At 34.7% G+C, this 16,014-nt stretch overlaps 1 pseudogene across 1 annotated transcript; it reads right to left on the reverse strand.

The window, feature by feature from the left end:
• Positions 1-434: 434 nt before the first annotated feature.
• LOC143610056 (kinesin-like protein KIN-7O) lies at positions 435-13,196 on the reverse strand (annotated as a pseudogene). Its single transcript, XR_013149520.1, has 35 exons — positions 13,124-13,196; positions 11,287-11,376; positions 9,997-10,115; positions 9,726-9,839; positions 9,559-9,640; positions 9,287-9,354; positions 9,135-9,209; positions 8,908-9,035; positions 8,122-8,142; positions 7,946-8,048; positions 7,709-7,789; positions 7,544-7,612; positions 7,370-7,429; positions 7,111-7,272; positions 6,909-6,965; positions 6,561-6,797; positions 6,431-6,496; positions 6,247-6,352; positions 5,948-6,160; positions 5,710-5,886; positions 5,489-5,560; positions 5,220-5,285; positions 4,878-5,000; positions 4,672-4,785; positions 3,793-3,879; positions 3,516-3,719; positions 3,211-3,432; positions 2,211-2,417; positions 2,033-2,122; positions 1,813-1,953; positions 1,569-1,745; positions 1,321-1,485; positions 1,118-1,237; positions 816-887; positions 435-713 (listed from the first exon to the last, which is right to left on the reverse strand). The product of XR_013149520.1 is annotated as a kinesin-like protein KIN-7O (transcript).
• Positions 13,197-16,014: the final 2,818 nt, after the last annotated feature.

Raw genomic sequence — 16,014 nt, forward strand, 5'->3', positions numbered from 1 at the left:
TTTGTTATCCTACTTAAAAATTGATTATAAAATTTTAACTACAATGCTGTTTAGAATTGGTGTATTTGTTAACCAAGTACCATGTATTTAGACTTTGTGCTTGGTAGCTTAAATTAAGTATACTTTTGTGGCAATAACTTTTTTTTGTTAGAGAGGTTAACAGAAAATAAAGTTTCAATCAATGTTTTGAAAACTAGCCCACGCTATGTCGATTTACCATCAACACAAAACAGAATTAAGTTATCAATTTAATTTGAGCTCATTTAAAGTTAACAATCATATAAAACTAAATAACAAGTTACAAGAGTATAAAATGCAAAATTACAGTTTCTTGATTTAGTCTACACTTGATGCTAGCAACGTAAACATCACAGTACACAGAATACAAATAAACTTTTAGACCCTTATTATCCTCCCATAATCTACTACCTCCAAAAATGATAACAGATATTTTCCAATTTATGTTAAACTATGTACACAAACAAAACTCATAAGGAAACAGTAAGCTGTTTCTTGAGGTTGAGAATTTCACTTCCACGTGACGCCAACTCTTTCTTTAACTTCATTGTAGCTTCTTCAAATTGTTTATGCATGTAATCTCTCTCTTGTGCTTGTTCTTTACACCTCACCCGAATACTATCTAGCTTTGTTTGTGCCCCGTGCAGCCTCATTCTCAGTTTTGCTGACTGCATGTTGTTTTTGGTTTTATCCTCCTGTTTAAAAATTAAAAACAACAACAATAATAATAATAATAATAATGCTAAAAAATAAAATAAGTCATATCTGAGTTGCTTGACCAGTAATAAGAAGCTTACATTATGATTCTTGGGTTCTTGAGTGGATAGTTTCATTTTTAGATCCTTAACCTCAGCTTTTGCATTTAAGAGCTGATTAAAATAGAACCAAAATATTAATATATCATCAAATAATCAAATGAAATTCTTGATAACAATGAAGCTTAAGTTTTTTACCTTTTCATTGTATTTTTCCATGAGTGATTGCTGCTCAGCTTTATGATTTTGCAGTACTTTAATCTGAGTTAGAACCAAAATATTAATATATCATCAAATAATCAAATGAAATTCTAGATAACAACAATGAAGCTTAAGATTTTTACCTTTTCATTACATTTTTCCATGAGCAATTGCTGCTCGGCTTTTTCTTTTTGCAGTACTTTAATCTGAGTCAGCACTTGATCTCGTTCTTTGGTAATTTCAAGAAGCTGATTTTGTAATTTCTATAAATATAAGTTTACAGAATTAGTGTTAACTGTTAAGTGTGATATTTTTGCTTGACTGTCATAAGAAAGTAAAGTGAAACCTTGATATCATCTACAGGAGCTGAAGTTTGGCCAAGCTCCTTCACTTTGACCGCCAGGTCATCTCTTTCCTTTTTAAGTGCATTTAAATCTGTCGTAAGTGCATCGACTTTTTCGCATGCATTTCGATGATCCAAAGAAAGAGCTTCTAGTTTTGACTTCAAAGCCTGAAGAATTATCATTGCATGTAAGACACACACACACACACACACACACACACACATACTTATATATGGTTTGAAAAACTTACATCTTCGGTTACTCTTCTATGATCATCAAGCAGCTTAATATCATTTTTTAGCTGGTCAAGTTCAAGTGATTTTTCAACACTGCACGCCTTCTCCACTTTCACTCTCTCCTCAGAAGAAGCCAGCTTTTCACTGATGACCTGGCAATTTTCTCTACAGGCCTCCAATTCTTTCTTAGCCTTTAAGAAATGCCTAACATTATTAATCATTGTAATATGTATACAAAAAGGAGAACTTGACCAATACCTTAGACATTGCATCTGTTAACAGATCAATTTCAGCCTTATATGATTTTGATTTGTTTTCGATGGCTTCAATTGAAGCTTTTTCTGTCATTGACCATATCGCCCTTTCTTCTTCAATTGCCAGAAGAGCTTCAGTAAGTTGCTGCATGTTACTCAAGGTGTTATAATAAATCAACTGAATAGAAATTCAGCTTTAAAACCAACGAATAATAAAATAATACCATAGCCATTTCTTCCTTTTCCTCCAACAACCTGTTAATATAACTATTTGTATTCTCATTGCATTGTCGTGCCTCTTCCAATTCGGCCCTCTAAAACGATAAAGAATAATAATTTTTAATAATAAAATCAAAGATTTAAAATATATTCAAAATGCAAACGAAAATCAGAATAACTTACAAGACTTGAAACCAGATCCTCTAATCTTTGCAATTCTGAGTTTGAAAAGTTTAGTTTTTCAGATAATTCTTCTACTTCAAAGATCAGTGTTTCAGATCTTAACATCGCCTGCTGATTTTCGTCATTAGCGGTTGCTAATTGTTCTTCTAGAGAACCAATAGTTGTCTCCATCTCAAATGCAAGCACTTCAAGTTTTCTGTACTCTTCCTGAAAAATGAACAATGGAAATCAATTATATTATTAAGCTGATAACTAGGTATGAGATCCAGATAGCTTACATGCTAGCAAGCATTTTGATTAGGCCTGTAAACGGACCGAGTTCAGTAAATCATTCGCAGAAAGTTCGTTTATGTTTATTACTTTATAAACAACGAACATGAACAATAAAATTTTGTTCATTACTTAAATGAACGAACACGAACACATGCCCCGTTCGTTCGCTCATTTATGTTCGTGAAAGTTCATTCATTTACTTTCATTTAGGTTCGTTAGTTCATGTTTGTTTAGTTTTGTAAACATATTTGTCTAAATTTTTTTGACCCGTTACAAATCTAATTTTTAGTAACTTTTTAGGCCCAACACAGTGTTCTTCACATTACTTTTAAATGATTTTAGATCAGTTACGCCCGTTTGTCTATGTTCAATACTTCAGTTATGTTCGTCCATTAACGTTCATGTACCATTCTTTATACTGTGAACGAATGAGCATGAACAAGCACGCGCACGTTCATTTTCTTAACGAGCAAACACATGAACAAGAAAACCCTGTTCGTTTAATTGCTCGTCTTCAATCGTTTGTTCGGTTAAAGTTAAGCATACAAACGAACACGAACATGCTCCGTTCGTATTCGTTTACAAGCCTACTTTTGATGTTAAAAAGAGATGTTGATGTTATAAAGTGGCATCATTTATAGAATTATCTCGTATGTCCACTTAAACAGACCCTATTTTCATGCATCAATAAATTATCTTACACAATGATAAACCAACTTCAAATCACCTGATCAACAGTGGGACCTTTGACTTTTCTTGAGTCAAAGATATTTGAGCTTCTATCCATAACCGAATCACGCCTTCTATCCATAACCGAATCACGCTTTCTATCCATAACCGAATCACGCCTTCTCCCAGCAATTGTCTCACGCTTTGTCATGTCACGTTCAAGAACAGCCTTCTGACTGTGTAACCGTTTAATTTCTCTCTCTGCAGATGCGTTTTCACTCTATATATAAGATATTTAAATATGCAATTAGTCAAAGCTTTTGGTTAATCATTGCACTGAATCTCAAATAATGAAAAATTTACCTCTAGCTTTGTTTTCTCTTGAAGGGCATTTCTTAACTTAGACTCAGTTTCTTTGAGTTTTGTTTTTGTTTTCTCAAGGTCTTTTCTCATACTTTCCTTTTCTTTAGCTAATGCAGAAGATGACAGGTGTGATATTTCATATTGGAGTGCTTCAATGTCAGAAAAAAGTTTATTTTTTTCTGTTTCATATTGTTCAGAAAGTTCCTGGAAGACAAAAATAAATAAATTCAGATGGTGTTTGGTGGAAGTGAGAGCATGGAGTTGCTGGTTGACATACTGTTAAAGCCCTTGCAGAATTTTCATTATTTAATAATGCTTCTTCTATCTGTTTCTGCAGGTCCTCAGATTGATTGTACATAAGAAGCTACAACCACAAAACATCAGAAATGTGAAGATGAAAGTGCCAGTTGAATAACAGGTCAACATGTGTAATTATTTTGTATCGGTCAAAATGGGTTGAGTTGACCAAAAACATTTTTTTGTACAAAATCCAAATAATTTTATCATGAATATCTTCTTTTTTGCAAAGTATATTTACAAATGATGATCACTTTGGAGATAGTGAATTAGGAGGTTTCACGAATATTAAATAGAGTCTTAAGACTTTGAGCAACATTCAACAACAGGTGCGAATTTCTGACATGACACAAACCTAACACAAAATTCGCAGGTTTGAGTTTGGTCAAACTTTTTTAGCTAAACAAATCGTGTTTGTGTTGACCCCACAGATTTGCAATTTTTATAATATATATGAAAATGTATTTTTTGTTATAAATTAAATTGGTTGGGTATGTTATGCCAAAATCTAGACTTTAAAAGAGAAATTAACATATGATTTTGTACTTAATATGTAACTGTGTTATATGCATTCAAATTTTTTGTTGTAAAAATGTAAACCAAAAGTATTTATATGCAAAAAAACAATACGGGTTAAATTAAATGCTTCATCTTCGTGTCAACCCGCGAATATTTGTGTCATGTTTGGATTCATATGTGATATGTCTGACACAATTTCCGGGTTTGTGTCAGGTTGAACCCGTTACCCGCCAACCTGTGAGCACGACCCATTTCCTTATAAGCATCTTTTTAGTTATTTGATCCGTTAGATATATAAAGTCACCCGAAACGGCCCGTTTGTAAGCAAAATGAATCATACCTGTTCACGTTCAAGGTCGTCTACTTTGGCTTTCATGCCAGAAAGAAGTTTTTCATAGTCACCAAGTAGTGTTTTTATTTGAATAAAGTCAACGGCAGAGAAAGATCTAACACCCTGCGAAAATTATTAACAAACTGTAATACATCATGATATTAACATCACTTACCAGGTTTATAATTAAAGATCATGAACTTGAAAAGACTCACAGCGATAAGTTCTGACATTGTAGAACAGCTTTGTATATGTTCATCCATCATTGACTCAACAATAGTTTTTGAATGTTGAATTTCAAACGTTATTTCCTGAACGTCTGCTGACAACTTCTCATCCTACATGGAATTATGTGAGTTTCGTGCGGTAAGAGTAACAATAAAATTGAAATTCAGAATTTATCAGCTGCTTTATAATGGGTGTTGAGGTTCTGTTCAACTTTTATAATATTTACTTCCATTCTTACTCTTGTAGGTTTTACTGATAGATACCCACTTCAGATGATGTTAGCATATCAATCATTATCATGAGAATAGGTTAAGTGTGATAATAGATACCATTAAAGTAAGTTGTTGACAAGTCAAACTTGCTTCCTCTTGTGCAGCCAGGAGCTCCGCGTACAGCTACAAGATGCAAAATAAACTGATTAAACCAGAACATTTTTGTTTCGTCTTGCGTGGGGTTTTCACGCTAATAATAATACGTCCTTTTAGAAATACAAAAGTAACATATTTTATGCTAAAAACTAAATTAATAATATGAAGTTTTTTTCTTATCACAAACATAAATTCCTAAAGTACTAAATCAATGATTCATGAAGTCAAACCTCTTCTTGTTTATTCTTGGCAGATTCGAAATTCTGCAATCTTGTAGTCCTTTCCATTTCCAACTTCGTAATCTGCATTATAACATGAAGAAAAGGTTCACTAGACGTTGAAATGAAAACTCGTCTCAAAAGATAAATATAAATTTACAGGATTACCGTCGACTGCAATATTTCTACCACTACCACTACCACTATTATTATATATATGGTCTGAAACTTACATCTTCGGTTGCTCTTTTTTGATCATCAAGCAACTTAATATCATTCTTTAACTGCTCTATTTCAAGTGATTTTTCCACACTGCACGACTTCTCCACTTCCACTTTCTCTTCTGCAAAAGCTAGTTTTGCACTGATGGCCTGGCATTCTTCTCTGCAGGCCTCCAATTCTTTCTTAACCTTAAAGAAATGCAAGCATTATCAATTATTAGAAATTAGAAAATACAAAAAATTCCAATGAAAAATATTTAATGTGTAAATAAAGAAAGAAAAAAGAAAACTTGACCATTACCTTTGACATTGCATCTGTTAGCAGAGCAATCTCATCATTAGATGACTTTGATGTATTCTTGTCTGTTTCTAATACAATAACAGACTCCAAACTCTGCATGTTTATGTCTGTTTCTAATACAATAGCAGACCCTGAAGACTTTTCCATCTCCAACATTGCAATCTACATTAGATTAGAAGAAAAGATTCACCAAACATCAACGTAAAAACCCATCCCAACCAAGAAATATTAAAAAATAAGCAACCAACCTTTTCCTGAAGTTGCTTGATAACATGACTTGCTTCCATTTTTTTTGTTTTTTCAGTTTCCACAAGTCTTCTTTAAGTAGTCAATTTCAATTTCACTCCTTGTTCTCTTTAACAATAAAACATCAACAATAATGAGACGAAATGTACTGTTTTTTTTATAAAAAGCAGCAGAAACTACAATTACCTGAGTTTCAAATTGTAAAAGCAAGTTCTCATATTCTTCTCGCATTTCTGTTAATTCAGCACTTTCCTGCAAAGAAAAAAGAATAATTACATGCATTCCTACATAATTTTGAAAGATATGTAAAACTAACCACAGGTAAGCTCTTTTTTCTGGCAGTTGCTTTTTTTCTGCTTGTAACATGTATCAATGATCTCGGATTTGGAAGGCCAAAGTCAACGGAGCCCACGTTGTTACAATCTCTCTCCTGCTTAATTGCATTTGAATTGTTATCATATACTAGCTCATCAAAAGGTAAAAGTGGTCCTCTTTCACGTTCATTTCTAACAGGTTTTACTGCAGAAGCTTGTCTTGGGATGGTGGAAGGTAACTGGAGACCATGGATACATTTTAGACTAAGCAAGAATAGAAAAAAACAACTAAATATCGCATCATATGACATGATGCAAATGAAACATGTGGTAGAATATATTATTATTACCTTGTTCACGATCTTTTCTGGAAGTTTCCCTGGACACCAGGTCTCACGCCTCTTTTCCTTTTTAGACAAAAATTGGGAAACAAAATGTTTCAAATATGTAATCCAAAAAACAAACTCTGGTATATTTCAAGCAGAATATTAAGAAAAAGGGATCTCCAAGTAAAGACAAAACAGAAAAGAAAATAAATTTATTTAATCAAACCTTTTTGCGCTGACTGGTAGCTTCATCTCTATTAGAGCACAAAACCATAGAACTCAAGTTCTGAATCTTCTTTGCTTGCTGAAGCAACATCCTATCCCTTTCAGCTTGAGCTTTCTTTTCCTCTTCTAGCTCCAGAGCTATTCTCTCCCTCTCTAATTCACTCTACATGGCAATATTGTATTTAACAATACATACATACATACATGCATACATACAACAGGTTCATAATATGGCAAACAGCTAGTTAAGATCTATCAACCTGTAACAAAGTATTCCTAAAGTTGAGTATCTCCTCTCCTAAGTGATCTGAATGAGAACCCTAAAAGATAGTACAAAATGAAAAATAAAAAAAAATAAAAAGATTATACCAACATTGAATAAAAAATTAGCAATCAAGTTTAAGTTAAAAAATTTTCAGGCATGAATAGTGAACCTGTAACTTTGCTCGAAGCTCCTCAATTTCTTTCTTTTGCCGTTTTAATAAAGCGGCATCTGTTAAAATCTGCCAAATAACAAGAAATATAGTATAGAGTTGAGAGATCAGAGAAGAGTGAATTACATGACAAAAAATATATGACATTTCTTGTTAAATGCAAACCTCGTTCACATGAACACAGTTAGTGACGCGTAAAGCTCGGCTTGCAAACATAAGGCTGCTTTTAGTCTCATCAGCATGAATCTGTCATTCAATGAAAAAAGAGATCCATGACGCTAAAGATATTTAAAAAAAAATATATCTTTAGCTTGAGGAAGATATACAAAAATTCAATTCACTAATGTTAGTGAAACCTAACAGTAATGTTGTTAAATAGTTCATGCTAAAATTTAAGTGCACCTGTGCTAGAGTGATGTTACAAATGATGGCTGTGTTTGCATTCCCACCCAGCGCAGGCTGCAAGATACGTGTAAGTTTGCTATCTCGGTAAGGAACATGACCCCTATATTTAACAGTAAGATATTATAAAAGTGGGTCAGGAGTTACAAATTTATAAATGTGGATATCAAACCTACCCTTGGCTTTCAGCACCTTCACTTAGGTGCTGTTTGTTTTTGCAGACATAAACTGTCTGCAAGCTGATTTCATCTGTTTTCATGTCTGCAACTGAAGATGTGGTCTGAAGATCTGCAAGCTGAAAATATAAGACTGTTTGTTTTTATAAGCTGATACTGTCTGCATAACTGTCAAACTTATCTCACAAGATAGAAGTCATTTATTCAAGTTACATAGAAAATATAATAATAAAATTGTGGCGGCGGACGGTGGGTAGTGGCGATGGATGGTGGTGGTGGACAGTGGGTGGTGGTAATGGACGGTTTTGGTGGGTGGTGGACGGTGGTAGTTGACGGTGATGGCGTCCGACAGTGGGTGGTGGTGGTGATGAACGGTTGTGGTGGGTGGTGGACGGTGGTGATTGGTGGTGGCTGTGATGGATGGTGGTGGTGGTGGTGGTGGCGGACGATGGGTAGTGGTGGTGGATGCTGGTAGTGGCGGCGGACGGTGGGTAGTGGCGGTGGATGGTGGTGGACGGTGGCAGTGGGGGATGGTGGTGGTGGCGTACGGTGGGTGGTGGTGGCGGACGGTGGTGGGAGGAGTGGATGAGAGGGTGGCTTCAAAGGGATAAGAGTATGATTTTTTTGCGAAGATGTTTTAAGCAAGATTTCTTTGCTTTTCTTTTAAGATGAAAGAAGATAACTTAAGATCTGTTTTAAGAAAAAAAACAAACAGTCTTCAAGGGTAATGTCTGCGCGCGTGCAGACATTAGCTCCCTTGAAGATGTTTGAAGAAAAAACAAACACCCCCTTAGCTTTTTAATCACAGTTCCAAGTGTCATTAAGCTTTTGTTGATGTGGGCACCCTCTTTTAACCTAACACCTTCTGCACCAGTTTTAGCAGCTCGTTCTGAACCAGCAAGGTCTACCAAGTTCTTAGATAGCATACAAATAAAAAATATATATATCAGCAAAAGAGAGTACTGTATATGATGTGAATTAAGACGAATATTTGTTTGTTGCATAATGCATACCAAAACCGATACACGAACAGCATCACAAGAATTCTCAGCATTTTCATCTTCAACTTTATCCCTGCTCTCAATAATCTGTACAGACCAGATTTTATATCATGGACCAGCACAAATTCATGTGAAGAAAAAGTTAAGATAAATAGTAACCATACCATGCGGAAAATGGTATGAGACCTACTGCTGTGTAAATTCATATTTGTCTCCCCAATATGACGATGGGCTACAGATTAGAAAAACAAATAACCAAGCAGAATATGAGATCTTTAAAAATAATAGAAAACCATTTAATCAGAGGAAAAAGAGACTAGACACTTTTGACAAAAATAGTGAAGCTGATAGAAACTTAGTAAATAGTAATAAGATTGTTTTAAAAATGAGATAAAGTATGGCATCACATAAAAGTGTGAGCTTTTATAAAACTTACCCTCTCCGAACTCCATAAATTCAAGCACTTGCTTGGGGCTAGTAACAATTTCTTCTTTTAAGCCAGCAACAAATATGCCACGCTACATATAACAACATAATTAGAGAAAACTATGAAACAGAGAGCGGTTAAAAAGAAAAAGAAAATGGCCATTTTTAAACTTGTACCTCAATGCTTTCATGAATTTGTAGCTTTCGGTGTTCAGGGGCCAACAAATCATTTATTTCCTCGTTGTAGATCTCCATGTAGGACATCCTCAAAAGAAACTCCCGGTCTATTTCCTTTAAAACAAAATAAAGGAACCCAGTAAGCAGGATACTAAATCACCGGCAGTTCTCGGTGTGGATACCATTTCTTGTACTGGATATTTATTTTCAATACTAAAAAAGAAAGTTTAAGTTTCACAAAGTTAATACTATAAAACTGAAAGAAAACTACCTGCTGCATCATGTCAAAGAGATCATGCACTGCTAGAGGGATGACTCCAGGTTCAGCACTAGACCCACGCATAGTATGTGTTTTGCCACTGTTAGTTTGTCCATAAGCAAAAACAGTGCCTAAACAAAGCATCAATATTTAATAAATAAGCATTACATATATAGATAACTGAAAGTGTTTTTTTTCCTAAGCTCAATTTAGTAAAAGAAGATAGCAATATCATGGTTTTCAAAGCTAATTGTTTTCATATTAGGTCCCATGATAATCAATAAGGAACAAATTGAAACAAGGCGATGCATGTGTCTAAGTGACTTATAATAAGTCAATAACCAACAAACATGCTTACATTTCACACATCCTATTATAAAGGGAGTGATAGCATATTGTCTTCAAAATTATAGCCTTTCCATTCGGGGCGTCCTGTGATATTTGGCTATTTGCAATAGAGATGTTTGACGGGAAAAAACTATATAGATAACAAAATCTTGAATATGTTGCTTTTGTTTATAGAAACGTTTAAAACAGTCACATATTACCCTTTATCACATCATCAATACGTAAATGTACGGCATGTAGATCTTTTGGTCGGAAAATACAAAGAAAGGATCAACCAAGATTTATCTAAAGCAATCTTTACGCATGACTCATTAGTTCTTCATATTGCTAGTTAGATAAGAAGCCTATCTTCGACTCCCTCCACAAAAATTTGCATTACTTTTGGATATTGAACATGGTGGATGCCATTTGAACTTAAACTTATGTCAGGATCGGGTTTTTCTAACAATTAATAATGAAGATCTAACTAATAGTGCAAGCGTAATCTACACTGCTAGTCATCAATTAGCAAACAAAACATAATAAATGCAAAATATGAGGTTCAATCAATAAATGATTTCCATTAATAGTGAGAGAGAATATTACAAAATGATATGACGGCTGTGAATAATATAGAGACCCAACAAATTAGAACACACTTTAGATTCAAATAAAATGAAAATGGTGTTAAATTCAAAGCTGCTATAGTTTGCACATGAAAGTTATTAAGCTTCATATCATGTATTAAATTACAGTCCCTTGTTAACTGTTAAGAAAGGAGCATTAGGTCAACCTAAAACAGTGAAATATCAGTCTCAGAAACCAAGTTTTCAACATGTGATAAATTTTATTCCAAATATAAAGCATGGTGTTGAGTCAAATGATATGTGCTTATCAGGCTTGATTGTGTTGAAACTAAAAAAAGATACCGAATAAGAAACCGCATCATTAGACTACTGATTATTTAAAACATACCGTTAAAACCACCGATAGCTGCTGCAACAATAGCTTTCGTTCTTGACTCATAAACATCCACAGTTCTACAATCCTCCCTGAAAATCCGGTCTAACCGATATAATACAAAGGAAAAATGTTAGAAATCAAACTAGATACTCACCGGTCACTCATTTTCCCAAAAAGCTGCATATTAATCCTTACAAGTATAAAACAACTGCAAGTTTGGCTCGGATTTAATGCAAATATCATTCAACTTACAGAACTCGTTATTTTGTTCAACGAAATCAGCATTTCATATCAAACAGCTTGAACTGATATAGCTGTAAGCAAATCTCAACTCTACTCAATCCAGCAGTATACATCAAAACTTGACTGTTGGATCAAACTAGTAACTACCACTGAATACATAGATGTATCTAGGGGTCAGAAAATATATAAATAATTCTAGTAGAAGTCGTTATAAGCCTAAATCCTATGCAGTTAATGTGTAGAAATATCAGATATCGGTCAAGGACCTACATTTGGGATATCGGTTATCGCAGTGGGATATCAGTAATTTTAACATCATGTAGAATTGATATATATATATATAGCAATTTAACACTAGCAATTCAGTATACTCTCCTAACATTAACATATTAAGCTTTTGCAACTTACAAAACACTAACAATTGTAGCAAGTAGGAACTAATTAAGACTCAAAACACTAACATCAAACACTAAAAATTGACAATGAAGAGTTAAAAACTGACATCGGGAAAATCAGTGATCTATCAGTCCAGTATCGGGCTATTTTGACAGATATTCTGCTAGAGATCCGATAACCGCTATAGCACCGATATCGACCACATAGTTATAAGCTCCAATTTGTACTCAAAAATTGGCATCCATTCCATAGGCATAACTATCGCACACATTTATTAGGAAAATCGATAACCAAGTAAAATCTACAAAGCGTCAATTATATAGCTAGAAAGTAGTCAATTAGGCATCACTGGTACCAGATTTCATATCGAAAACAGAATAATAATCAAATTGAAGAGGAGAAGGAGATGAAATGGTACCGAAATCGAACTTGTTGGGAGGATTAGCGAAGAATATGGAGTTGGCTTGGATTCTCCAGGGGCTGGTTTTGAGATCTTCCGGCGACAGAGAGCACTGCCACGTTGATTCTCTCCATTGGATTTGATGTGTTTGAGTGTGTCTGGTAGGGTTTTGAGAGGATTGATTGACAACAATTATCTTATCTTTATCTGATGGGTTTTGATATGGCCAATATATGAAACAAACAATTTGAAATAGATTAAAAAATCCTGATTTGACTAATTTTCGTGGAAAATTATTCGACAAGGTTTGATTTTATGAAGAAAAAAAAATTCTTTAATTTAACCCTTAAATCATGTTTTAATTCTGCTTACTTGAAATTAAATATGTTTTTCTTATTCTGAATTTTAAATATTTGAAATTGAAACATTTCATTTAGAGCCAATTACCATGTACTTTTCTTAAATTATTTCTGAACTAAATTTTAAAAATGCTTATTTAAAATTAAAGATGTCTATTCCTTATATTGTTTTTTTATTTTCGTACAATAAATAGTGTTGTTTTGTTTGATGTTAATGTGTTATGACACTTTCTATTACTTAATATATGTGTGTGTAAAACCATCACAGTAAGGAACTCAAAGAATCTTTAAAAACATGCACAGCTAGCTGTCATATCGAAAAGTAGTCATTCTTCAAAATCTCCAAAAACTTTCCTAATGAGGACATCCAAAAACATTTTCACATCATCATCACATTTTGCATTTATTTTAATTGCCAAAATTTTATTTTTATAAACTAACGGCGACAGACCACCGCAACCGCCACCCCCGGTTCCATCGGAACCAGCACTATCACTTAGTCCATAGTGGCCACAAGTGCACATCCATACCGGGAAGATATAAAAACACCGGTGGACCAGTTTTGTTCGAAGATGATGACGATATGGAGGTTGAAGACATTACGGCCGAAAGGCCCAAGATAACATCGGAGTTTATACGAACTCACAAAGATGTTTAGCATGCATAGAAGAGCAAAAGCGGGAAGAAAATTGCAAATGTCTACACCCTATTTGGGTATACACATGGTTCGGTAAAATTGGGGGGGTGAGGCAGCTCAGTTTTATGCCCATTCTGTTCATGTTTGAGCCCTTTCAGCTCAGTTTGGAGCCCCTCAGCACATGGTCAAGCCTATTTAGCTCGGGATAGCTAATCTTCTAGGGGGGACCACATCCAGTGGAACAGCAAAATCTTGACGATATATTACGGTTGACTCCAGAGATCTTGACGACACCTCCATTCCTAATGAAAATAATCAGTTTGTCATATGCGTCAGGTTCACATTACTTTAGCAGACCATATAGGTTGTAAGAATTGGTTTATATCATCATTAAAGCTTGAAGTTCCACCAAACATCAAAATATGAATTCCTATAAGATAGCAAAACAAATCTAAAAATAAAAAGAAATAGAATTAGAGAAAAGCATCCCTACATCAACCTACCCTGTTTTGTAAAGAAATTCTATAAAGATATTAATTTAATATTTATGCGTTATAAAAAAGTGAGACATAGTCACATGGGTGGTACGAGCTTCAAGCATGTGTGTTTAACTCTCCAAACATAAGCTTTACGTTTTCCAAAGTAGGGAAAAGTGATATGGAATGGTGCTTTAAAAAAAAGGTGATGTGACCATACATGCCCATATGCACCATTCTTTATCCCTCTGGGTTAAATCTTGCATGTGTTTTACATTATTTAAATACTGCTTTTGTATTACATATTATAAATAAAGTCTTTAAGGTGAGACATCTCTCAAGAAGTCCCTTCCTGGTCAAGTCAACAGCGAGTCCCTTATTGACGAATCCTTTGATAGTGAAGTCCCGCACTAAACAATCTCTTCAGAACAAAGTCACTGGTTAAACAATCGCCTTAGATGAAGCCCCTTACTAAATAATACATTTAGAATGAAGCCCCCTGCTAAAAAATTGCTTCGGAAGGAAGTTCCCTACTTAACAATTCCTTCATAATGAAGCCCCCTGATAAACAATTGCTTCGGAAGGAAGTTCCTACTTAACAATTCCTTCAGAATGAAGCCCCTTGCTAAATAAATCCTTCAGAATGAAGCCCCTTACTGAACAAAACCATCTCTCTAGAGCAAACCCCCTTATAAAGTAATTCATTTAGAACGAGGCCCTTCACTAATCAGTCTCCCCTAAAACGAAACCCTTTGCTGAAAAATACATTTATAACAAAGCCTCTTACAAAAGAATTCCTTCAAAACAAGGTCCCTTACTAAACCATCTTCCCGGATCAAGGTCCCTTACTAAACATTCCTTCATAAAAAAGTCCCTTCCAAGAAAATCAAGTCATAACGAAGCCCGTTCCAAGAAGGAAGCCTCCTTTTAGGACAATACATTCATAATGATGCTCCTTCCGAAACAATCCCTTCATTACAAACACTCCTCCCAGATAATCCATACTAAAGCCCCTTTCCATATTACAAGAATCTTTTTTCAAAGAAGGAGATTCCCTTTTCAAGGGATGAGGTGTTTAAAACTTCCTTCCACAAAGAAAAAAATATCATTTGGGCAAGAGTTATCTGTAAAGGAAAACAACCTCTTCCAGATTTACTTTTTCAAGAAGAATAATCCCTTTCCAATGAAAGAAGTATTTGAAAAGTTCCTTCCGTGAGGAAGGAGAGACTTCTATAACAACTTTTCGCATTACAAGAATTTTTATCTAAAAGAGAAGAATCCTCCTCAAAGGGATGGAATGTTCAAAGGTACTTCTTTCCGTCAAATATCCTTGCTACATCACAACATCCCATACCACAAGAGTTTTCTAGAAATAAGAGAAATCCCCGTATAGGGGATGACATATGTGAAAGGTCAATCCCATTCAGAAGAAACCCCCTCCCTACACCAACATGGAACCGGGGGGACTAATTTGACATTGAACCATTATGTCGTGGGTTTTCGTCATTAAAGTCTCTTTACTAAGGCAAGGGGGACTCTATTCATCAACTTTTATGCATGAAGACGTATCTCATAAAGAAATCACCATCTTAAAGAGACTTCTTTGAAAAATAGTCCATTTCCAATGAAGGGGGTATTGGAAAGTCCCTTCCAAAAAGAATGAAAGCCTTCTACAGCACACCTCATGTTTCAAGATTTGTCCTTTTAAATAAGAAGAGTCTCGTTCTAAAGAGTGATAAAGTCTACATGGAAGGAAAAAAGCCTCTTGTAGCAGCACTTTACATTCCAAGAATTTTTCAAGGGAAAGAAACCTCCATATCCATATTAGCTTTTATCACGAGGGAATGGGCCTTTGCCATTAGCCCCTTTCATCATCCTTCATGTGTAAGACTTCTAACATATATTAAAAATATGCTTTTATATTTATGACTAACAAGTAATTGGTCGATCGTTGCTTATAATTCCCCCATGTGTGATAAAGCCCTCTTTAAGAGGCACAATATTTATAATTCCCCCATGTGGGATAAAGCCTTCTTTAGGAGGCACAATACTTATAATTCCCCCATGTGGGATAAAGCCTTCTTTAAGAGGCATAATACATATAATTCTCCTAATGGGAAAATGACATAAATTCTCCTTCACAAGTGTGAAAGGAAGGCCCGACTTAGGGGCTTGGATTCATATACAAAAATAGTCCCATCTAAGAGGCTCAATACTTATAATTTCTCC

The sequence above is a fragment of the Bidens hawaiensis genome, unplaced genomic scaffold (genome assembly GCF_021521415.1).
Source record: "Bidens hawaiensis isolate Kalapana, Puna unplaced genomic scaffold, B.hawaiensis_p1.1 tig00023631_1, whole genome shotgun sequence".
Lineage (NCBI taxonomy): Eukaryota > Viridiplantae > Streptophyta > Magnoliopsida > Asterales > Asteraceae > Bidens > Bidens hawaiensis.